General features: G+C 39.6%; 1 protein-coding gene, 1 long non-coding RNA gene and 1 other non-coding gene across 8 annotated transcripts in view; 2 read left to right on the forward strand and 1 right to left on the reverse strand.

Moving 5' to 3' along the window:
• Positions 1 to 24290, reverse strand: part of LOC146405618 (uncharacterized) — a 168211-nt gene that overhangs the window by 123401 nt on the left and 20520 nt on the right. The gene's annotated exons all lie outside the window — the stretch shown is intronic.
• LOC146405619 (U6 spliceosomal RNA) lies at positions 8995 to 9098 on the forward strand. Its single transcript, XR_014839298.1, has one exon. It is a non-coding gene; the product is annotated as a U6 spliceosomal RNA (small nuclear RNA).
• The window catches only part of LOC146405620 (uncharacterized), a 141334-nt gene continuing 130731 nt past the window's right edge, over positions 13688 to 24290 (forward strand). For 5 of the 6 annotated variants that reach the window (XR_014838210.1, XR_014838214.1, XR_014838215.1 and 2 more), the window contains exon 1: positions 13688 to 13788. This is a non-coding gene — a long non-coding RNA (uncharacterized LOC146405620). Of the gene's footprint in view, positions 13789 to 15292; positions 15489 to 24290 lie in introns of all 6 variants that reach the window. The other variant, XR_014838213.1, reaches the window with a different exon arrangement.

Genomic DNA, 24290 nt, shown 5'->3' on the forward strand with positions numbered 1-24290 from the left:
AAGCATGTTCTCTGAGGTCCAAGTTAAGAAGCATTGATGAAATTCACCAAAGTAAGTCTCACTATTTTAAGTATGTATTACACATTTTCTTAATAAAATAAGACTGTCTACATGACTCATCTCTAGTGGCTTTTGAGCAGAGATTCAGGATAAAGATCAGGTTTCTGGGACTGACCGCAAATATGTTCATCCTTTGGGAAGAGAGGAAAGGAAATACAATGATGCAGAAATATCATAGAGCAGCCAGCAAAGAAAGAGACCAGAAGGAGAAGAGCAGACTGGACAGAAAATGCTACACATAAAGAGCTTGACGTCAGTAATCAAACACCTCTTCAAACTATACTTGACAATTTCAAGGGGTGAGAGAAACAGAAGAATCACTGACATTGAGCCACTCTCACTTTTCAGATGTCCTGTGATTTTTGCTTGACTTTACCAATAAAAATCACATCATCTCTGTCATTTATGGTCAATTATTAGATTATTTTAAAACTGATCAAATTTTGTCCAGAAATTGGCATTCTTTTCCTATGATTTCCATAGTTTCGAAACTTTCAGAGTTTTCTGAAATTCCTAGCAAGAATTCTAGATATCGGAGTTCCCGTCGTGGCGCAGTGGTTAACGAATCCGACTAGGAACTATGAGGTTGCGGGTTCGGTCCCTGCCCTTGCTCAGTGGGTTAACGATCCAGCGTTGCCTTGAGCTGTGGTGTAGGTTGCAGACGCGGCTCGGATCCCGCATTGCTGTGGCTCTGGTGTAGGCCGGCGGCTACAGCTCCGATTCGACCCCTAGCCTGGGAACCTCCATATGCTGCAGGAGCGGCCCAAAGAAATAGCAAAAAGACAAAAAAAAAAAAAAAAAAAAAAAAAAATTCTAGATATCATTAATGTTGATTTGACTTCCTGTTAAAAATCTCCCACCGTCCATTCCATATCCCCTCACCTTCATTTTTTTTTTAGGTTTTATTGAGTTTTCAGTTTTAATGGACAAATACAATTTTAAGATGTTTAGGTTATTTCATTGGCATATAGTTGTTTATAGTAGTCTCTTATGATCCTTTGTATTTCGGTGGAGTCAGTTGTAATTTCTCCTTTTTCATTTCTAATTTTTTTGGATTTGAGCCCTCTCCCACTTTTTATTGATGAGTCTGGATAAGGGTTTATCAATTTTGTTAATCTTTTCTAAGGTTTCATTGATCTCTATTGTTTCCTTTGTCTCTATTTCATTTATTTCTGGCTCTGATCTTTATGATTTCTTTTCTTCTGCTAATTTTGGGCTTTTTCCTTCTCTCGTTGTTTTAGGTGTAAGGTTAGGTTGTTTATTTGAGCTTTTTCTTCTTTCCTGATGTAAGATTATATTGCTATAAACTTCCCTCTCAGAACTGCTTTTGCTGTGTCTCATAGGTTTTGTGTATAGTTGATTTATGATGTTTCTTCTGTTTCTGTCATACAGAAAAGTGACCCAGTCCTGTGAATGGGCAGTGGGGCCCTACTGTACAGCACAGGGAATTGTGTGTGATTGGGTCCCTTTGCTGCACAACAGAAATTGAAGAAACATTGTAAATCAACTATACTTTAATAAAAATAAAAAGATATTTACCTTCCTTGATTCCTCAGTAGAAACACTTTCATTTATTTATTTTTTTGGTTCTTTTTTTTTCTTCCTATATCTCTATATTATAAATTCACATGCTAGGTTTTCATTTATTCATTAGTCATAATGTACTATTAGCTTTCTGCTATAATGCATTATAATTTAACCTATTTACACAATTGTTACTAAATTTTCTTGTTTTTTCAGTTGCCTTTGTTGTTTGTCTTTGTTTCTATTGACTGTAAACAATATTCTTGACTGCTTCACTACTATTCTTCCTCACTTTCAACCATCTGTATTTATACATTTATATTATCAAATTTAACATTTCATTTTTTTTCTGTGTCAAGAAATACTTCTGTTCTTTAAATATGTGTTATTGTTTAGCTAACACCGATTGAGGACTTCCTTTGTGTTAAGCACTATTAACAAGTACTTTGGGTTAATTAACTCATTTAAGCTTCAGGAGATTATAATAGATAACTTATTATTTCTGTCCTACAGAAAGAAAACTGGGTAATAAGAAATTGAGACTATTTCTAGATTTGATAACCAGTAAGGATTTTAGAGATGGTGCTTCTAACAATTACATAATATAATCATTTTAGGATGTCTATTACAGCTGAAAGTTATTAACCACTTATTTACATTAAGACTACAAATAGAATCCATGACAGAGCCAAGCAGTGTACTGTGATCATACTTAGTTTCTAATCTGATTTTTTAGAGTTCCTAAGTATTTTTTTTCCTTACTTTGCCTGGTTATTCTGTCTCCTAAATTGTTTTAATAGCTCAAGAGTGGGATTAAATCTCTTTTTTCCCCCCTTTGATACCTTTTCCCAAGCCTTCCGTTATCCTGCTCCACGTTGGTCTGAAGCTCTCTAGGATGGATCATCACACAGTCCTCTCCAGACCTGGATCACCTCTTTCACAGATCTCACATTTTCTTCCTTCTTGGTTACTGTTTCATTGTGCTACTGCATATCCTCAAGTAATAACCTAAGAAATAGTGGCAAAAAATATGTTTCAGAGAACCTACATTTTTGAAGTTTTTTAAAATGTTCTTTGGACAGTTGGTTTGACGGCTTTTAGGATCCTAAGTTGAAAATCATTTCCACTCAAAGCTTTGAAGGCGTTGAAGGCTTTTTTATCTTGTAGCCTTCAAAATGGTTGACTAGATAACCAATGCTAAGATTATATTTGTTATTTTATTGATGTACTTTTTCTTCTCCTTGGAAACTACTAGGATACTCTTCTCCATGGTATTCTGAAAGTTTATGACAATGTGACAGAGTCGGCTCTATTATTTGATGCACTGGGGACTCATTGTACTTCGTCTTATTTCATCATCTACTTTAGGAAATCTCTGTTTTTGTTTCCTCCTTTCTATTATTCTTACTCTCTCAAATTTCTGTGAATGAGATGTTGAACTTTTGAATAATTATATATGTGAATATATGTCAAAACTTTTCTCTCATATTTTCTTTTTAGCTTTTTAATTTTTATGCTAGAATTTTTCACTCAATCTCTTCTAACCCTTTAATTTTCTTCCTTTCTATATTTTAGTTTTGGAAAACATTTTTATTAGCGTATAGTTGATTGACAATTTTGTGTCAATTTCTGCTGTAGAGCATAGTGACCCATTCATACATATATATATATATATATATATATATATTATTTTTATCATATTATCTTCCATCATGTTCTACCCTAAGAGACTGGACATAATTCCTTGTGCTATACAGTAGGACCCCATTGCTTATCCATTCTAAATGTAGCAGTTTACATATACCAATCCCAAACTCCCCATCCATCCCACTGCTTCCCCCCTCCTCCCTGGCAACCACAAGTCTGCTTTCCACATCCATAATCTGTTTCAATTTCATACGTAGGATCACTTGCGCCATATTTTAGATTACACATATAAGTAATATATGGTATCTGTCTTTCTCTTTCTGACTTAACTCACTTAGTATGAGAATCTCTAGTTGTATCCATGTTACTGCAAATGGTATTATTTTGTGCTTTTTATGGCTAAGTAATATGCCATTGTGTGTGTATGTGTACCACATCTTAATCCATTCATCTGTTAATGGGCATTTAGGTTGTTCCCATGTCTTGGCTATTGTGAATAGTGCTGCAATGAACATAGGAGTGCATGTATCTTTTTGAGTTGTACTTTTGTCTGGATACATGCCCAGGAATAGGATTGCTGAGTCATAAGGTAGTTCTATATTTAGTTTTCTGAGGTACTTCCATATTGTTTTCCATAGTGCTTGTACCAATTTACATTCCTACCAACAATGAAGGACAGTTCTCTTTTCTCTGCACCCTTTTCAGCATTTGTTGTTTGTAGATTTGTTAATGATGGCCATTCTAATGAGTGTGAGATGGTACCTCATTGTAGTTTTGATTTGCATTTCTCTAATAATTAGAGATGTTTCAGCATTTTTTCATGTGCCTACTGGCCAGCCATATGTCTTCATTGGAGAAATGTCTGTTTAGATCTTTTGCCCATTTTTCACTTTGGCTGTTTTTTTGTTGTTGAATTGTATGAGCTATTTGTATATTTTGGACATTAGGCCCTTGTCTGTTGCATAGTTTCTGAAGATTCTCTCCCATTCTGTAGGTTGTCTTTCATTTTAATGGTTTCCTCTGCTGAGCAAAGGCTTTTGAGTTTATTTAAGTCCCGTTGGTTTATTTTTGTCTTTATTGTCATTATTCTAGGATCAAATAAGATGTTGCTGTGATTTATGTCAAAGAGCATTCTGCCTATGTTTTCCTCTAGGATTTTTATAGTATCTGGCCTTACATTTAGGTCTTTAACACATTTTGAGTTTATTTTTGTATATAGTGTTAGTGTTTTCATTTCATTCTTTTACATGTAGCTGTTCAGTTTTCCCAGCACCACTTATTGAAGAGACTGTCTTTCTTCCACTGTATGTTCTTGCCTCCTTTGTCATATATTAGTTGGCCATAGATGCTTGGGTTTATTTCTGGGTTTTCTATCCTGTTCCATTGAGCTATATTTCTGTTTTTGTTTCAGTACCATATTGTATTGGTAACTGTAGCTTTGTTGCATAGTCTGAAAAACTATATTTTTAAGTATCTAGAGTTCTTTTTGTTCTCTAATTTTTTTTTTCATTGCATCCTGTTTTTGTTTTATGGATGCAGAATCTTCTCTGATTCTCTAATATTGATTAGAAGAAGGGTTTTTTCCCTGAATTCTGAATTAACTCTATCTCCTTTAGGATCATATTTTTCTTTTTAATTTTGATATTCTTCTTTTTGTTGCAGGGTTTTCACGTTTCAGTGTTCTTCATTTTTCTTTTATAATTAAACACAAGGCCACATAAGATTCAGTCTATGAACTCTCTGGGGGCAAGTAGGCTTGTCAACTGGCTAGCTCTCAAACCAGGGGGACTCTAAAATGACAGAATTGAGGCATTTGCTCCAGTGCCCTTTCTGGCTGTCCTGGTTCTTTTAGATTATTCATTCATCACTGTGAGAAAAGGCCTTCCTCCTTTTTACATCTGTCTGTTTGTTAAAGGAGTGCGTGCCTGTCTTCCAGGAGCACTACGTACAGGGAAAGGGAAGGCTATGGCAGAGGAGTCTATATTCTGTACTTCACTTAACCTCATTTTCTGTGCCCCCAGCTTCACTTCTACTCACCACCGTCCCTTTGATTCTACAAACCACATTCTCCAGCGCAGTGCAGAGCTGATGGGTTTCCATCTGAGCTATAGCTCCACCTCCCCCTTCAGGCTTTGGCTTCTTCTTCTCCACATCACCAAAACCCAATCATCCTCATACTTCAAGGCAAGTCTTGAAATCATATTTTGATGATGGCTCCCTTCCCATTCTCACACTGCAACAGTGACCTGAGCCAGAGCAGTAACAGTGATGGATTCTTAACCCGCTGAGCCACCAGGGAAATTTCAGACACTATAATCTTCATTAACAGAAGGTGCTAGTAAATGTCGTGGTTTATCTATTAAACATTTTATGTCAGCCCATTTTTTTCTCAAAATGTACTTCTCTTCAGCCTTCCAGGATGGAAGGTGTTCTTTTCCAGTTCTTCCACCACCGCATAATAAAATCAGAAGTTCTGGGGCAAGGCTTAGATATGGGTGTTCATTAGGAAGCTCTATGAGTGATTAAAACAGGCAGCTGGGGCTGGAATGACTGCTCTTACCATAAGCACTGAGAAGGCAAGTTGTAGTCCATTTCAGTGCTGATATTTGTCTCTGTGTGACCTATTTCAAAGTTCCTGCTTTGATAGACATTTTTGAAAGTCTTGATAATATAATAAGTCATTAACAAAAGTTTAGAGAGTGCCATATCAAGCTACTGAAGTGTTATCATCAAGCTCTGTTAGTTGTCAGATACAAGCAATTGTACATTTAATAATTATAGGACCAGGATGTTGCTGAGTCCTGCTTTTGCATGGCGCAATGGGACAGAAAAGCCTCCTGTGACGCACATTCACAGGAATGCCAATCTCTGTGGCTGCTCATGCAATATAGTAACATTTTGTCACATTTAAACCTCCCATAAGGGAAAGTATGCATTCCTACGTTAAGCATATAGCCCAGTTCAGTTAATCCTGCCAGTAAATTACCAGTATAATAAGTGCTCCCTACTAAATACTATTGGAAATGTACTTTTTTTTTTTTTTTTTTTTGTCTTTTGTCTTTTTGTTGTTGTTGTTGCTATTTCTTGGGCCGCTCCAGCGGCATATGGAGGTTCCCAGGCTAGGGGTCCAATCGGAGCTGTAGCCACCGGCCTACGCCAGAGCCACAGCAACGCGGGATCCGAGCCACGTCTGCAACCTACACCACAGCTCACGGCAACGCCAGATCGTTAACCCACTGAGCAAGGGCAGGGATGGAACCCGCAACCTCATGGTTCCTAGTCGGATTCGTTAACCACTGCGCCACGACGGGAACTCCGGAAATGTACATTTTTAGTGTGCAAGTTAATAAAATTTCTTCTTGAAGCATGAGTGTATTCCCTTGAAAAAAAAGCTCATGCCCTACTTTTACATTAAAGCTGCTATTCCCTGGACAATATATTTTCCCACTGTGATAGAATTTTGAAATTCTAGTGTGCATCATCTGATGAGTTTACTAAAAATGCAAAATTCTGGGCCTCACGCTCAGAAAATATGATTCTATAGATGTGGATGATGGCCCAGGAATCTGCATTGAAGAAATTGTGCAGATTACCCCAATGCAGAAGGAACTTGGATGTTCCTTTGAGAATCTCATTCTCAGGCATAGAGCAGAAAGAGGCAGATTAATTAACAACCCAAAATCTTCTGATAAATACTTTCAGAGGAAATAGCGCAGAGAAAATCAGTATGTAAAGTTCTGCAAAGGACCCAAGTCGCACTAAAGCTAAATAGATGGTAACTCTTCCCATTATACATATAAGTGAACTGAAAAGATAAGAAAGTCATTATCAGTTTAATAATTTTTTTAAAGAAAAATTCATTTATTGAGGTAAAGAACCCTTAATTATCAAAATGCCAGACTTTGAAGTTCCTGTTATGGCTCAGCGGTTATGAACCCAACTAGTATTCATGAAGATGCAGGTTCGATCCCTGGCCTTCTCAGTGGGTTAAGGATCCAGCATTGCCCCCAGGGTGGTGTAGGTGGCAGACATGGCTTGGATCTGGCATTGCTGTGGCTGTGGTGTAAGCCTGCAGCTGCAGCTCAGATTCGACCCCCAGCCTGGGAACTTCCATATGCTGCAGGTGCTGCTATAAAACACCAAAAAAAAAAAAAAAAAAAAAAAAAAGCCAGACTTTGAAATGACATTTTTATTTGCTCTGTGAAATACTAATTCTACAGAATCATGTTTCTTCAGCATACTGGATCAATGTGTCTCCCCACAACACAAAAGACGCATAATGTCAACTGCCCTTTACAAATAAATAGCAGTTTTCCTACTTGTCTTTCCCCAAGAATCTCTCTCCATGTATTTGTGCATTGTGTCAGGACAAACCACAGGCTCAGACAAAAGCAAATAGGTAAACCGGTTAAAACTGGAGGCCCTTCTTTGCTGTCATCTCTTTTCCTCAGAGGAATGATCGCCAAAGGGAGCTAAATGGTTGAAAATAAGTATTCAAATAAAATCAGTATTACATTCAAGCTACTTTATTCATTTTAAGAACTTGAGCTGTTTTTCTCTGTGTTATCATAAATGGAAGCAGGTAGAAACCTGCAAATTCAAACAGTGAGGGAAGTAAAAGTGACAGAAGTCTTTGTTAGGTACTTAAGCAGCTTGGATCATCTTCCTCTCTGTATATCCCCCAGACAAGCAATTATGATTGCTTTACAGATAATAAATTCTACAGGGAAGTTACTCACTCTGATTGAAAAGCCTAGCATGGTTGTGCCCAAAATAACCATGGCCAGATGCCAAGTGAAATTTCCCCTAAACATGACTGTCTTGCCCAGTTCCACAATCCCAGACAAGGGTTGCTCCAAACCTCTTCAGCACCCACCTCATCCCTCTACTGGTTAGAACAAAAGCCCTTGACTTACCCTCCCCTAAATTGTCCCTTCTTGCCTGCATTTCTCACCTGCCTCTAAACTTGTGGCCAGTATTTAACGGCTGACCGGTGGACTGACTGAGCAAAGCTCAGATCTGCTCCCTTGCAGTTCAAAAGTATTTTGATCCCTAAATGATTAGCTCCTTTTTGCACACAGAAATGTCCTCAATTATGAAGCTAGTCACACAGGAAGGAGGAGGAAAGAAAGGGGAAAAGAAGGGGGTCCCTTCTGTGACCCAGCCCTGGTTCTGCCCTTGACCACTTCACCCTCCTCCTTCAAAGGAGCTTAGAAATGGGTACAGGTCTTTTCATGCCATTATTACCTTGTGACTCAGATTTTATTTATTTATTATTTAATTATTTATTTATTTGTCTTTCAGGGCCACACCTGCAGCACATGGAGGTTCCCAGGCTAGGGGTCAAATCGGAGCTATAGTTGCAGGCCTACACCGCAGCCACAGCACTGCCAGATCTGAGCCACATCTGCGACCTACACCACAGCTCACAGCAACATCAGATCCTTAACCCACTGAGCGAGGCCAGGGATCAAACCTGCAGCCTCATGGATACTAGTCTGATTCGTTTCTGCTGAGCCACAAAGGCACCTCCCAGATTTTATTTTATTTTATTTTTTTAAAGAATCAGTTTACTCATAACTTATGGTGACCAAAAATAAAACCAATGTCAAGAAAAGAAAAGTTTGCTGGTTCACTTACATTTCTTAGGGGGATGATAATATACCAAACCTTACATGAGTATCTGTGTATCAACCATCTTCATCCATTAAAAATGCCTATGCTGGTAGCACTTCCTATTCCAGTTAAAATAAATGTCCCACTGTGCTTGCTTCAGCAGCACATATACTAAAATTGGAATGATTCAAAGATTAACATGGCCAGTGTGCATGGATGACATGGGGATGAGGGAAGCATTCCATATTAAAAGAAAAAGAAATAAAGGTCCCACTGATGATTGCATACATATCACCCAAACTTAAAAAAAAAGTCTTAATTTCTACCTGCCACTTAATTTTATTTATTTCAATATTTTTAATAAGTTTTTCATCTCTTGGCCTTTACCATCACAAGTAATATTTTCCATTTTTCCAGCATCTTCTATGATGGTTCATATGTCATCAGTCCTCAAGTTGTGGTTGGTACATACTGGGATGGGACGGCCATCCAGGGCTCAGACTCAGGCTTGTGAGATAGATTAATCAAAATATAATGGTGTAACGTAGTAACCAAGTTTGTGAACATAAGCTGAGGGGTTTTTTTACCTAATAAGTAATGATAATAACTATTTTCTTGTTTCTTTCTGGATGCTAATGGCCAACTTCAGAGAGATGCAATATTAGTACAGCAACGCAGAACACTCAAAATCAAAATATTTCCATCGGATTTTGATTTTTCTTTTAATTACAATGGTACATGAGTTTAGCTTTCTTCATTTTACAATAGTTTAAATTACAGTACATCTAATGAATGAAAACAGGTGGTTCTCTATGTTTGAGTTTTCTGGGCCTAGCAGTAGAAACAGGCTGTCCCGCACAGCCTGCTGAAAGCCCCACAGCAAGTAAGCAGAAAGGAGTCATGGAGGATGTAATTAGCCCTATGAGAGCGAACCAAGTAGTGTCAAATAAATAATTCAATACTAGCCTTTTTTCATTAATATAAAAAAAAGTAGAGGATGGGAGAGTTTTGACTGTCTTCTTCTAGTACTCATAAATTACATGTGCAGCCTTAAAAATTTCTGTTGCCTGTCTAGGCCTTTAAAAAAGTAGCTCAAGGATTAGATTAGCAATAAAATGTTTGTGACTAGTACCTAGGATTTTGACTCCTAGTGCAATGTTTTTTCACTGCTATATACAACAGCCTGATCTTCAGCAAGAGATATTTTGCTGAAAGGGAACTTCTTAGGGGGCATAAAGGCCAATAATAATCTATTCCAGAATGCCCAGTGGAATTCTTTAGCTTTAGTCTTCAAGATCCAAGTGTGAGCAGCTGTCACAAAGAACAAGTTGTCGGCAGAAACAAGGGCATGTACACAGGGGCGAGGCAGACATAGAAGGAAAAAGGATCATCTCTCTCTTCACCCCCCATCCTGCCCCAGGCCAAAGTGTTCCCATGACTCTTATTTCAGAATCATTTATGAAGTCAGAGGTAGCTAGATATTCACAAAAGTGCTGCTCTTCCTTTTAGTACCCATCCAATCTGTGAGCTCCAGAGCGATTGCAACTCTTGATCTCCAAACCCTTGTACAGGAAGAGATGCTAAGCGGATCACTTTTCCAAGTCATTTTCTAACAGCCGTATGACACATCTCATGACAAAAGCTGACACAATTTGAACACAACTTTAAAAATTGCTTTCTTATGCCATTATAAAAACATCAGTATTTAGTTGATAAAACTAATAATGTCATAGGGAGATCAGAAATTGAGTTTTTACATATAATAATAGAAAAATCACAGAAACCATGCCATTTGATGAAAGTAAATGCTTTTTAACACGTTTTTCTTCTTTTCTGGAAATGATGGATGACAGTAATAAGAACTTTAAGAAGTGGTGGTAATTCTGTGAAAAACCGTCAATTAATAGATCAGATTAGACTATCAATAATTTACATCTAGGTATTCCCACTAACATTTACAAACTGATCCAAGTTTTGGCTCCCCAGCTGGTCCCAGTAAATTATATTCACAGTACCCCAAATTTGTGTAGTGTTCAGTTCCAATTATAAATAATTTGAAATTAAATCGGCAAGGGTACGGTAGATAAAGGTTGAAATGCAAAGAAGTGCAGGCAGGAGAGTAAAGATAAATTTGAACCAGAGCCACATCTTGTTATAAACATGCTTAAATACAGTCTTTGCCTTTGCCAAATGATTTGGGAAACTGAGGAAATACCATGGGGATAATTAAAACAAAGTAAAGAGAAATTCAAAATTGCCTTTGATTTGAGATATTGAGAAGATACATGTAAAGATTTTTGGTTGTGTCTTGGTTTGAATTACCTAAACATAATTGCTCTCAATATCTCCACTTCAGTTACTGTGTTTCCATGGGGTCTTTAGAATAAGAGATAAAAGGACACTATTCAGAGGCATGTTTATTGAGCAACAGCGAGAATGAATTAATAAGTATAGTCTTTACAAACCCACAACCCCCCTACACATTTCCACCCTTCTTCTCACTTCTTTCTTGAGCATATCTGGAATTTTAATTGCCAGTTACTCTCTGTTAAAGTAATCAAATACTATTTGGACTTAACTATAAGTTTTACAGTTTTCCTTGCTCAATTATTATTATTTTTTTAATTCGTAGCTTTTCCTTATACTAATTTTTTAAAATTTGCTATAACCTATCCTCTAGAAATTCTTTTTGAAATTCTATAGGTAGTAAACTTCATGAATCCTTATAAATCTTAATATTAGTTTGCATTCTTGGTTTGAAATTATTTTCCCATAGAAATTTTGAAGAAACCGTTTCACTATTTTCTTGCATCCAATGCTGCTGATGGAAAGTCAATAGAATATATTGATCTGGCACAACAGCAGATCCTGGAGTTTAAAGAATGAAAGCAATAAAGGAGTTCACATCAGCCCTGCAGACCTTGCAGTCTCTGTGAGGGAGCTGACCAAGATGGCCACTGTGCCCCTTCCTATCCCTCATCTTGTGAGCCTGTGCATTTGCCTAGCATTTATGTCAGTGGTTGTATTTATTTTCTACCACTTTGTAACAAACCGCCACACACTTAGAAGTTTTATACAAGGCAGAGTTATCATCTCAGTATTTGTGGGTCAGGAGCTTGGGCACAACGTGACTAGATTCTCTGTTCAAGACATTCCAAGGCTGAAATCAAGAGTCACTTGAGGCCATAAGCCTCATCTGAGACCCAGGGTCCTCTCCTAAGCTGCCCCCTTATTGGCAGAATTCATTTCTTTGTGGTGGCAGGCTAAGGTCCCTGTTTTCTTGCTGGTTTGTGGTTGGGGATCATGTTCAGCTTTCAGAGGCCACCTGCACTTGTCTGACACATGGCCTCTCCACAGCCACAGTTTGTTTTCAAGGCTACTGAGAAAAATCTCTCTGCTATCTCTCTGTCTTCTAGAACCTCTTTTGAAAGGGTTCATCTGATTAGACCTGACCCACCCAGAATCAGGGAGAGATTTTTCCCCAAACAACATAATTTAGAGGGCCATCCATTCTGATACATGTTGTTTCTGCTCATTTATTTTTAGCTGCTAGATTGAACATTATACCATCCTATGAACATACCAGTAATCCTTTGCATTTTAATTCAATCATTTCTTTAGGAAGGACATTTCTGATCTGACAAACTCCCCCCGACACCCCCTACCCAATAGGTAGGTAGGTAGGTAGGTAGATACATGCATACATACATACATCAGGTCCCCTAATAAGGCACTTTCATAGCACTTAATATTTTTCTTTATAATTCTTTTTTTTTTTTTTTTTTTTTGCTGTTCTATAATTATCTTGGTTACTTAGTTAATGTCTTTCTTCCCCATCAGTTTATATGCCCATGAAGGAAGCAATCATGTTTATTTTCCTCACTATTGTGCTCTCATTTCCTAGCATGGAGGCTATCAAGACATATTTGTTGAATGAAGACTGTTCTGGGACAAACATTCCTAACAGCATGGTTTTAATAGAATTATATGGCTCTGGGCATTGGTGGACTTGTGAAGAGAACTTCAAAGTCAAAACTCCTGTCAGTAAGAGCAGGAAACTGGAGGTTGGTCCCTGACAAGGCCCCTGACTTGGGGCTGCAATAATGCTGAATCCCTGCAGTGGAGGAACAGCCATTGCTTCTCTTCTCTGTCAATAGTGAATTAAGTGTGTGTTTATGGGGCTCACGGTTATTTTCTTTTGAGAGAGTTAATTGATGGAAGGTTAAATAAAGCCACAAGTTTTTACTTAAAGAAAACAGAGAAAATGAAGGATTACTTTAATTATGAGCAATGTGTCAAAAGAAATGTTTCCCAAATTAATCTTTTCTGGGAGTGCAACAATTCTTCCTATAATTCATTTTAACGCCTCATAAAAAAAAAAAAAAGGAGGGGGCTCATTCTACCCAATTCTTCTTTTATAGATACACACACAGTGTTCGGTCAGCTCTCACTTAGATTACAACAAGCAACATGAATTAATTACAGGCATTAAAGCTTTTCTTTCCAAGGTGTTTGCTTTCTAAGGATTAGTTTTCCCACGTTAGCTGCAGGAGGCACCCCTTTCTGGTTAAAGGAGAGGCTTATTCTGGAAAGTGACTAGGAAAGCCTTAGTACCGCTCCCTCTCCTTTAAAATATCCTAAATCCTCCAGGATGTTACACATCCAGTTGTGTCTTTTAAAGGCAGCTCAACTGAATTCTTCCAAGGAAAGAGCAGAACAGTCTTGGAATGGTTTGAGTGTTAACATTTGTTCTTAATCTATCAAAATTCTCCTACTCATGTTCTCAGAGTTTGTGAGTATTCTCTGAAGCCTTTTCAGAGCTGGAAATCAGTCCAATTCCAGTAGTAGGGGAGGGTTGAAAAGGATGGAGGAGGTGTTCTGTCGATTTCTTTTTTTCCTACAATGTTGACGAGTAAGAAAACTCGAAGACCCTACTTAGAGGTCAGTGTTTGTTTTTCTGTTTGTTTGGGTTTTTTTTTTTCTTTCTTTCTGTCTTGGTCTCTCTAAGAGGAACATGTTGGTAGGGGAGGGAGTGTAGAAAAATAGAAAGGGAAGGGGGAAGTGTGGAAAGAGGATGGTCTGAAATTGTGGATGGTACATGTAGGGTGAAACTGTCAGAATTTAAGTAGCTTCCTCTAACTAACCTGCCAGGAGCTCTGCGTGATGACATTGTAATGGTTCTGCAATCTAAAACCCCAGGAAAGGCAAGGAAAAACGGTGGGTGGGGAAATTTGAGGTTTCCTATACAGTAACTTCTGGCCAAGAGCCAGACTCTTTCAGGGTTTAGCAGTCATGTTCAGACTGGCCATGTTTCTTGTTTTGTTTTAACTTTACACACTCATGCAGATTTTCTGGAAGTTCAAGAAGAGAGTTCAGAATGTGTTGGCCTCGCCTGGTATGATTTGTGATAAACAGTAACCTTCTGCAGGGTTTAACAGCAATTAGACAAAGCACACGCAAAAGAACACAGGGTAACTTCATGTAGTATTAAGGAGTCGTCAGCATAAAAGTCCATGAAATACTAGGTCTGTGAGCAATAGCAGAGCAGATCAGCAGAAGAAGTTACTGAAGATAAGTGCCTGAACGTAACGCTGGATATAAGGCAGGCAGCAGGGGATAAAATTCCTATTCAAAAGGAATAGGTCATAAATCTCTATCCCTTGTCCCAGCAGAGGAGGTCAACTAAATGTATAAACCAACTAAGGATCTGGAAAGAGAACAGCAAGTCCTTTCCTTTTCCCCAAATGCAAGAGAAATGGATATAATTTTACAAATAAGTGAGGAATAGATCTTACCAGATCCCCACATCCCACCCCATGGTACTGACACTGATGACTTGCTCTGGGTTGGATGGCTAACTTTAGAGGCTCTTAGCATTGAAAATATTATGAGGTCTTCTCCACCAGCAATTTAGAACAATACCTAAAGAGTGAAACACAACTTGCAAGGAGTGCTGAAATCAGAGTAGCTTCTTTCTAGATGTTTTGACTGCAGAAGCTGGATGAGTTCATGGATTGGAGTTTGACTTCTCTTACTGGCGTGGGGTTGGTGGCCCAGCTTTGTTGGTGTCCTGGACCCATGCTGAGTCTGCTGGTTGGCTGACCCTCCCCTGCCTTCCAGATCCATACAGGGCCCTGGAGAAGGCAGAGCGAGAGGGCCCAGGGCCCAGGTACCGATCACTGTGGAAAGCCTTGCAGAATAGTCTTCCTGCAGAAGGGGCTGTTGTTCCTGGGCCTCAGTGCTCTTGCGCAGTGAGGAGGGCATGGAGCAGCTCCCTTCCCTCCATGGGCTGGGCTGCTGCATCCGAGGTGGCCTGGGGGGAGGTGGCGCCCTGAGAGGGCCATGGTGGTCACTTAGCAGTTTAACTTCCAAGCTGCACAGTAAGGCCACTGCAGGGAAAATGTCTGTACTTGAAGTAATCACAGGCTTTCTCTTCTAATACCAGCCTGCCCTGCCAAAGTGTCAGCAGCACAAAGAGCCCCAGTATTCTTCCTCTATCACAGAGTAAGCAGTGCATCCCCCTGCCGCTTGGCTCCCGGCTCCCTGTCTGGACAGGAACACAGCTGGGCTTTCATCTAATGAGGGGTGGATTCAAGCCGATTACTTTTGTTTGGCCTTCATTGAAGACAACAGAGCAGAAGGTATTTTACATTTGTCCTGCGTTCGAAGCCCCAGTGAGGGATGACTCAAGAACATTTTCTTTTCAGAGCAAAGGCTGCTAGTGAAAAAGCACATAATTTTTTTTTTTTTTCCTGAAGAAAGGAATGTTAAGAAAGTGCTCAGAATTTTGTACAAAAATCATGTTTTACTTGCATTATCACTCACAGGCTGAGCAGTTAATGAACCCAACTAGTATCCATGAAGATATGGGTTCATTCCCTGGACTCACTCAGTAGGTGAAGGATCTGGTGTTGCCATGAGCTGTGGTGTAGCTCACTGGTGCAGCTCAGATTCTACATTGCTGTGTTTGTGGCATAGGCAGGCAGCTGCAGCTCCAATTCGACCCCTAGCCTAACTTCCATATGCCAGAGGTGTGACTCTAAAAAAAAAAGAGGCGAAAAGAGAAAGTTATCTGAATATTTTCAGTAATTGTTGTTTTTGTTTTTGTTTTGTTTTTGTCTTTTTGCCATTTCTTGGGCTGCTCTCACGGCATATGGAGGTTCCCAGGCTAGGTGTCTAATTGGAGCTGCAGCCACCCGCCTATGCCAGAGCCACAGCAACGTGGGACCCAAGCCACGTCTGCAACCTACACCACAGCTCACGGCAACGCCGGATCCTTAACCCACAGAGCAAGGCCAGGGATCGAACCCGCAACCTCATGGTTCCTAGTCGGATTCGTTAACCACTGCGCCACGATGGGAACTCCATTCAGTAATTGCCTTAAAGATCAATGACTCTCTTTTCCTTGCTCTCCCTGGCAATCTCTTCTACCCCCGTGGCCCCAGCTTTCACCCATAGGCTGATGGTTCCCCAAATCTATATCCGCAGCCCAGTCTTTCTTAAGAACCCCAAACTCATAGATATCCAACTACTTGACCTCTCAATATACAAATATATCACAACTTCCTCAAACTTGCTCAAACTTCGAAACTTCCTCAAACTTCCCTGAGAGTATTTGTTCTTTCATGACCTTCCCCAGATCCTCACCCTGGACTATCAGGCAATCAACCCATAGTCCAGTTGCTCCTGTTATTCCTCTCCCCTTTTTTCATTTCCCTTTATCCTATCAATCATTTCCTATATCCTATCAATTTTCTTCTTCTAGTAAAATCATACTTTCCAGTATCATAATACTAACACTTATTAAGCACTCATGTTGTGCCAGATACTATTTTAATTGCTTTATATATATATCACTTAACCCACACAGTGACTCTCAGAAGCAGGTACTATCATAATTCCCCTTTTACAGCTGAGAAAACTAAGGTAGAAAGATGTTATATAACATCATATAACAGGTAACTAGAGGAGTAACAACTCAGACCCAAGCTGATTAACTCCAGGGCCTATGTGCTCCATCCCCAGTGCTGTACTACCTTTTCAAATTATTTTTTTTATACATATACATTTATAAATACACTACTCTCCATCCTCACCCCTAAGATAAAGCTCTGACCATGACGTATCTGGATGATCCCTCCTCTGGGATTAAGTTCCTAAAGCACAAATGTGTTCTTGTCACACTCCTGCTTAATTGCAATGGATTCTTCAGAATGAGTCTAAGTCATTTTCCTAACTGGTCATTGTCACAGGTGTGTTGCTGAATTGGAGGCAGCATGCACACGTTTTGCTTTATTGGCTCGCCAGGGATAACTCTGTGATGGTGACCTCTATCACACAGAATCCTGAATTGGGGTGATCCTAAGATGTTGGAGCAGGGGTGGGTTGCTAAGAAGACTAGGGACCTGACAAGCCGGGCCAAAAAAACACCTGTCTGTGGAACATGAAGGAACTTTTCCTTCTTTGTATAATCAAGGCGGGATGCAGTTCTACTCAAACTGTCCCCCCAAAAGATCTGCCATACATTTGGATGCACATTCACTTCTCTTGTCTGTCACCAGAAATACCAGCAATCCAGTGTACAAATGCATGTAAGAAACTCAGACATGTTAGGAAAAACGAGTCTAGAGGATAAAGATCAATTTCCTTCTTATACAGACAATGCCATTTGTCTATCCTCTGGTCTTATCAATGCCACCTCACTTTTACCCCAAGCTCTGGACTATCCAGGACTTTGTGTCTGAGCACAACTTCCTCCTTCATGCCTTCATGTCTGAAGGTTCTCTTCTCCTCTGCCTAGGCAGTCCTTTCTCGTCTTGTCTTCCTGCAAAGTCTATCTTTGGTTTTGAGGGTTTCACTCACAGGTCATCTCCTGTGCCTCACCTATGCCTTGCACTGTGTAGATAAGTTGCTATGTTCCCCTATGCTGTGTTCACAGACTTGCCTGAGCCACATCCTATCCCTGTATGTGTGTATCAGAGAACATCGTAATCATTCATTCTTCTGTCTCCCTCACTAGACCGTGAGCTCCTTAAAAGTAGGGTCTTTGCTCTGGTCATCTTTATATAACAGGTCTGAATAATACATCCTAGGTGCCCCTTAAATACTGGAACGAAGGAAGCTACACTGTTTCTCAACTATTAAGTCGATCAGATCACAGTGTTTTGTCTTCACTGAATGACCTGTATAGGACATTCTCTTTTGCTTTATGATGTTATGCTACAAAGGAGAAAACACCAGAAAGCTTTGTTTCATCCAGTTGTCCTTTTTCCTCAAATAACACAGGAATACCTATGATAAAAAGTGCCAATAAAGGGCCAGAGAGGCTTTTATGCAATCTCAGGAGGAAGGAAAGGCATTTCTGTGTGGTAGCAACTTAGTATATTCCTGCTATAGCTGTCCTGCCAGGAACCGATCTCAACCTGAGCAGAAGAAACAATGAGATGTTTAATGAAAATGGCCAAATGTTAGCACCAGCAACTTCGTGAGAGGAGCTATGTCAGGAGCCATCCACATGTAAAATGAACTTCTGCAAAATTCTAGCCACTTCTGCATGTACCTGAACACTTAGGTCTCCTGAGGAAGCCTTTTCAGTTTGGGGCTTTTTCTGATGCTAAGAAATTAGACACTTGTGACTTACTACAGGGCCGTATATTTCCTCAGAAATATAAAGATTAAAATGAGAAATTCAGAAAGTAAAAATCCTTTTTGTGTTAGAAAAATGTATATCAGAAAGCTTGAGAAGCAGAAAAAACAATGACTCTGCTTAATAGAGTATTACGCCTGCCTAAAAATCTTTTTGAAATTTCTAAGCGATATGAATTTTCTTTTTTGCCTGGGGAATTGGAAAATAATGACTGTGTGAGAGAGTATCATTCCAAAAAAAATATTCCTTTCAATAAATATATCTATTTTTTATTTTCTAAGTTTTATTGGAGTTGATGTACAATGCTGTGATAATTTCTGCTGTATGACAAAGTGATTCTGTTACACATATACACATATCCATTTTCTTTCAGATTCTTTTTCCATATAGGTTATCACAGAATATTGAGTAGAGTTCCCTGTGTTATACAGCAGGTCCCCATTGACCATCCATTCCATATACAACAGTGTGTATATGTACAATGCCAAACCCCCACTGATATATCTTTGAAGATCTGGTGTTAGAATGTTTGAAGTTACTGTAGCATATTATAGAAAAGGAATATAGCACAGAAGAAGGATTATTAATGGGCTCCAAGTAAGAATTGCTAACATCAGAGTTCCCAATGTGGCTCGGTGGTTAACGAATCTGACTAGCATCCACAAGGACTCGGGTTCAGTCCCTGGCCTTGCTAGTGGGTTAAGGATCTGGCATTGCCATGAGCTGAGGTGTAGGTCGCTGATGCCACTCAGATCCCGCATTGCTGTGGCTGTGGTGCAGGCCTGCAGCTATAGATACAGCTGTGATTGGACCCCTAGGCTGGGAACTACCATATGCCACAGGTGTGGCCCTAAAAACACAAAAGACAAAGGAAGAAAGAAGGAAGGAAGGAGGGAGGGAAGGAGAAAAAAGAAAGAAAGAGAGAGAGAGAGAGAGAGAGAAAGAAAGAAAGAAAGAAAGAAAGAAAGAAAGAAAGAAAGAAAGAAAGAAAGACAAAGAAAGAAAGAAAGAAAGAAAGAAAGAAAGAAATGCTAGCATTTATATCGCACTTGCTTGATGTCAGGCATTGCTCTAAGGACTTCACCTGTATTAACTTATGTGTTCCTCACAAGTACCTTACCAAGTATGTATCATCACTATCCTCATTTTACAGAGAAGGAAACTGAGGCACAGAGGAGTGTAGTGAGCTCCCCAAGGGCACAAATGGTGGAGCCATGATTCTAACAGGGGGAGCCTGGCCCCAGAGTTGGCTCTCAATCGGTCTGTCAGTTCTGATTTATGTCCTCCCATGATGTGAGAAGACATTACAGTCACGTAATAAGAATAGAAGGCAGTATTTTAAAAGCATCTCCCCTAGAGATGTTTAAAGATACCAAGACAATCATGAGTTAGAGATATTTACTGCAGGTCCAATCTATTTGGCAATTGGGCCAAATAGCTACAAATGTACAGACATTTGAGAAAAAATTTGAAGTACTTTATTTAAACCACCCTACACAAGTAGAATCCATCCTAATATGGAAATATTGCCACAGAAGGAAATTCCACAAATTTCCTTTGTAAACCCTTGCAATATTTATTAAGAAATTCTTCTTGATATCTAACCTAAATCCCTCTCGCTACATTTTTAAACATTTCCTTGTTTCCTCCTTTGGTGGAGATGGAGAACAGCTGGCTAGTATTTTGCATATTTTGCCTTTAGGCCCAAATAATTCCAGTGGTTCTAACCCTTCCTGGAAGCTGTGCTCTCTCTCTCTCCCACGATTCCATTTTCTTAGGTCTCTTCTGAACTCCCCTTCCATCTTCTCTGCAATTAATTTCACCTTTAGGGCCTTTCTGGGAACTGAACAATGTGAAAAAACTAACTCAATCCTTTTTCGGCATTATCAACACCAATTTCAAATGTGTAAATAACACCGTTAGAAGTACTTGAGTTCATACTGAGTCATAGTAAGTTACATCTGAGAACACTGATCATGAAAGAGAAATTATACTGACGCCTCCAGGACATGGGAACATTATTATGGGGCAATACAGAAAAGGGGGCAGCAGGAAAGAGCAAACCGTGGGTGGAGGGCAAGGACAATGAGTTGTGTTTGATGGCTCTGCTGAAAAGGGGAGCAAAGTTACACTCGTGTGTCCTGGGTGTGTGTGCTTGGGGAGGAGAGCTCTGTGTGTGGCGAGGTAACTGGGTCGCCTCCCTAGGGTGGTGGTGTCTGCACACAGCAGATGGAAGCTGGAGGAGGTAGGATGAATGGGCCATTTTGAGTGGAAAACACCAGTTTTGAGGATGACTCTGTCTTCATGCTGCCAAGGAGGGAGCTCTGCTGCTCTGATGGGGAGAGAGCAGGTGCAGATGTTGGCAGCGTGAAGAGACTCAGATTATTCAGGGCAGGGTCACCATGGAATCCAATACCAGTAACACCTTGTGTTTGCCCAACACATGATAGCCTACAAAGCACTTCCACATTCTTGATTTAATTTTTGTCACACATCGCACCTAGGATTAGCTGGCCAGACATGTTACCACCACTTTCCTTGAAAAGAGATGCATGCAGGATCACACCACTTGGAAAAGAGTGAGGAAAGACCCTTGCCCTTTGGCCTCCTATTTTGGTGCTCTTTGCTCCACACCACCCTGCCTTTCCTGCAAGAGTTCTCAGGGCAGGTATTGGTGAGCATTTTCTTGAGATTCTTCTGTAAGGGTAAGAGTGCTGCTTAATTGGTTAAGGACATCCAGTACTTGAAGCCAAGCTGTGCAAGCTTCATAAACACTGAAAGGAGGTGATATTAATATGATGAAATGATGAGAAAGGGGAAGATGTTTCCTTAGCACATTGAATGGTAGCTGATGGACTCCCCAGACAACTGATTACCCTCAGAAAACACTGTTTACTCTGGTTTAGGATTGGATGAAGCTCCCCTAACCATTATTGCTTGGTAAATAAACACTGAACAGAAAGATGACAAATTCTTTAAATAATGTGCTCTTTAATCATGGAAAAGAATATATTCAAAGAATTATTAATGCTATTTCCTAGTCACAATACCCTAAAACCAAACATGATCCCCATCAGAGTAAGCTGTGTACATTGAATTGTTCATGAGTCAAATAAGAACTGAATACCGTATTGAAACCAAAGCAAAATTAGTTATTTTCCCTAGTAAGAAAGGGCTCCTTCTTCCCACCCCCAGAATTTCCACACAGATGAGAGAATGAACTATTTTATTTTAACAAAGCTTTTGGCAAAATGTTAACCAACCACAAATGTGGCCTCTGAGCCCAGGCACCAAAGAAACCCATACTGTTCCTTTGAGAAATACACAGTTTGTCCAACAGATGAGAGGAAATAGAAAATCATAGTTGTGTCAAACCTAGTAAGTTAGTAAATTTAACTATCCCAATTAGAGTGTGAAATGTCTCATAAATCAGCTGCAATGAAGTCATGTTGCACAATATCATAGTTTTGTGGGTTTTTTTTTTTTACCATATTTTGTGATGCTCCCCAGTATAAATTAATGGCTAGCTTAGTGTGCCCAGTTGTTTATTCATTCAGTACACTTATGGGAACATGAAAACATTCAGCCTGTACAAGTCAGTCAGACCACATGAAACTGCCAGAAAAGAGCAAGACAGATACATCTAGTCCTGGCTCCACAGGGCAGTCATATAGGGGGCCAGGGCCAAATTTTCCTGACCAATCAGAAAGAACATCTTGGACGTGTAGCTATGAGCAGTGAAATAGAAAACTCATTCTAAATCCCATGAGGCTTTCCATGGAAAAGTACAACTTTTTTTGGTATTTGACTTCATAATTATTTCATTTTAACCAAAAATCTACTCTTGGTCCTAGGAATATAACTTCTCTCAATGATAGTCCTCATTCTATGCAGATTTTCTTCATGTATTCTGATTACTATAGGCTGAAATCTTCAATCATGAGATGATCGTATTTATGCAGGTTTTTAAACTTGCATTCTCCGTCTCATTGATATCTGAAGAATATTCCGGCTTATTTGCTCAGGGCTTCAGTAGTTATAATCTGTCTACACAGTGTATCAAGGCATTCATTTATCTCAGTTCATAGTGCAAATGAGGCCAGGTAGCATGTTCAGTCCCTCTAAGAGTCATGCATTTTATACAGTGACAAACTGCTGCTTGGTCACCCTTAAACAGACCACAAAGGGGATTGGGCTTCTGTGGATGGCTCATCCCAAGACCTATCACCTGCCAATGCAAATGAGCTCTTGGGGAGTTCCCCGGTGGTGCAGTGGATTAAGGATCTGGTGTTGTTACTGCTGTGGTTTGGGTTCAATCCCTGGCTTGGGAACTTCTACATACCATGGTACAGCCAAAAAAATAAATAAATAAAAAGTAAGAAAACAAGCTCTTGGAATCCACTAAATGTGGGTTCTGTTCCATTATCTTCATCTGCAACCTCCTAATCTTGTACTAGAGGCTTTGAGATATTAGTCCATGTCACACAGCCAGAGTACTCACAGTGAAAGTCCTTGGAGGACCAGGAAATCCGTGTGGGTCCAGAGCTTCCACAAAGAGCCGTCTTTGCTGGCTGTACCACTCCTCTGCCCTGGCCTGGCCAGGATACCCTCTTCTGAACTTAGGCTGAGTTGGCAGAGTTTCTCATCCTCTGTGATCATTTTTATACACAGCTTTTATTAACTGAGCAGAACAGAAAAAGCAATTTACATTAGAGCCAGACTAACATGTGGTAGAAATTCCCTGAGGGATTATGGTGTCCCCTCCCTAGGAGAGAAAGTCAAGAGAGTGACAAATCTGAGTTCTGCTTCATTACAAAAAATAGACAATCCCCAAGGGCTTTCTCTGAAAGGAATCAAGGGACTAATGAAGTACAAAAGCCCCATCCTGAAAAATGAAGAAACTGACAACCAAGAAGTTAGTGGAGAGAGTAATACAGGTCATTAGTAGAATAATATATTAGCTTCCTAGTATCATGTGCTCAAAATAACACACACTTATTATCTTAGAGTTCTGGAGGTCAGAAGTCTAAATTGAGCTGACAGGGTTGTGTTCTTTCTGGAAGCTCTACAGGAACTTCTAGAGACTACTGGCATTCCTTGGCTCATGGCCCCGCTGTCCTGTCCATCTTCAAAGCCAACAGCATAGCACTTTCAAATACCTCTCCTTCTGACCTCCCGCATCTGCTGTCATAGCCTTTCTCTGAGTCATCCTTCTTATAACCACCTTTAGGATTAATGATCTTCCAACTCAAAATCTTTAACTTAATCATGAATGCATAGTTTCTTTCACTGTATAAGGTAATATATTCAGAGATTTTAAGTATATGGCAGTGGGGAGGGAGACAGGGTATCATTCTGCCTACCACAAATAACAACCAAAATGTCTAAACCTCATTAGTGACTAAGCATCTAGCAAATATGTGTGTTAATTTCCTTTAAAAAATTTAAAAATGATTTTCTAAGTACAGGATACTGTGATTGACAAAGATGGCAAAGCAAATAATAAGCCTGAAATTCTCTTTAATTAATTGATAAAGATATGTTTTAGATGTAATTCACAAGTGCAGAAGCCTTCTTAAGATCCTTTAGAAAGGAGGTCCTGCTGTGGTGCAATGGGATCAACAGTGTCTTTGCAGTGGCAGGGATGTGGATTTGATCCCCAGCCTGGGAACTCCATATGTCATGGGGCAGCCAAAAAAGAAAAAAAAAAAATATCCTTTAGAAGAAAAAAAAAAAAGAATAAACTTGTGCTGACAGAGGAGACAAAGAGCTCATAATCCCAATTTTTGTGTTGTTG

Source organism: Sus scrofa, chromosome 2, assembly GCF_054392235.1.
Source record: "Sus scrofa isolate SSC_HxYL_T2T_F1_AM1 chromosome 2, Sscrofa_HxYL_maternal_Yorkshire_Landrace_v2.0, whole genome shotgun sequence".
NCBI classification, from domain to species: domain Eukaryota; kingdom Metazoa; phylum Chordata; class Mammalia; order Artiodactyla; family Suidae; genus Sus; species Sus scrofa.